Raw genomic sequence first — 1551 nt, 5'->3', positions numbered from 1 at the left:
TCAATTTGGCACGTTAGTACACGTCCCTTGCTCCAGCTGACTTAGTGGCACAGTTGCCAAAAGTCCTTTGGGACTTGGCTAAAGAACTCTCACAACATAAAAGCAAACTGCTTGTTTTTTTAGCGGCAAAGGAAACTCCTGTTAGTTTTAAATTAGTCTTGAACAGCACAGCTGCTCTCCCCTGTAGATCTACATTAGACTTGTTGAATCAGCTTGCTTTTATTCCCTGTAACAGAGGTCCTGATCTGCAATTTAGATTTATTCTTGCTTTGTTTTGACCTTGGTGGTGGAACAAAAGCTGTGGTTTTGGCAGATGAGGTTACACGAGATGATCTTTCACCCTGCTGTAGCAACAGAGCATCCATTGCCTTTCATCTCTGCCTCTGGCTTGTGGGGAGGAAAAAAATTTAAAAATAGTACAAATGTAAAATGTGACACTATATCTCACTAGCTCTTCAGCTGTGTGCAGGTGTAACTTCTCAAGAAGCTGGAAAGAGTTTGAAGAATGGGAATTGGATGGGCTCCTTTGCTGATGAGTACTTGGAGCAAGTTGGGGGCACCTCCCACTAAAAGTCACTGATTTTTACTGCTTTACTACAGCCTTATTTTGAACGATGGCAGGGAGTGCAGTGAGCCTCCGGAAAGGGAGAAAAGTGGGCCTTTAGTGGCTGCCTGCTTGTGGAGATGCCCAGTGGTGCTGGAAGAGTGGGTGATGGCAGGGAGCACATCTGTACCCTTGCGAGACGAGAGTGGAGTGCTGTGCCCGGTTCTGAGCTCCTCAGTACAAGAAAAACAAGGAGCTACTGGAAAGGGTCAGTGGAGGCCCCTCGGGGTCTCTCTTTTAAGGAGACTGTGGGAGCTGGGCCTGTTTAGTCTAGAAAAGAGACAGCTGGGAGGGAATCTCATTAGTGCATATAAATATTTCAAATGTGGATGCCAAGAGGATGGTGCCAGATACAGTACAGGAACCAATGGCTATAAACTAAAACACAGTAAGTTTCACCTCAACATGGGAAGAAGAACTTTACACTGAGGGGGCAGAGCACTGGAACTGGCTGACCAGGGACGTCGCGGAGTCTCCTCTGAAGGAATTCCAATCCCACCTGGACGCGTTAATGTAGCACTGTTCGTGGTGACCCTGCCTTGGCAGGGGCTGGGCCTGGATGATCTCTGGAGGTCCCTTCCATCTCCAACAATTCCATGACTCTGCCAGACCGCTGCAGGCGCGAACGCCGCCCGTAGCAGCTCCCCGGCCGCTGGGAGCCGGCGCCAGCCCCAGCCACGGCCGGGCGGAGCCAGCCCTGGCCGGGCGGAGCCAGCCCTCGCCGCGCTTGCCGAGCGCCCGGCTGGGCGGGGCGGCGGTCGCTGGCACGCCGGGAATTGCAGTCCGCCCTCCTCCCGGCCTCCTCCCTGCCCGCTCAGGCGGCGGGACCGCCTCTCTCCTTCCGGGAGCGGCGCGCACCCGTTGGCGGGGCCGGGCCGCGGCGTTTGTTGACTTCCTCGAAGGCGGCGGGGGCGGTGCCGAGCCCGGGGAATTCCCCGCGGTGGCGG

This window comes from Taeniopygia guttata, chromosome 2, assembly GCF_048771995.1.
Source record: "Taeniopygia guttata chromosome 2, bTaeGut7.mat, whole genome shotgun sequence".
In the NCBI taxonomy this organism is placed as follows: domain Eukaryota; kingdom Metazoa; phylum Chordata; class Aves; order Passeriformes; family Estrildidae; genus Taeniopygia; species Taeniopygia guttata.
This window is presented reverse-complemented; position numbering follows the sequence as displayed.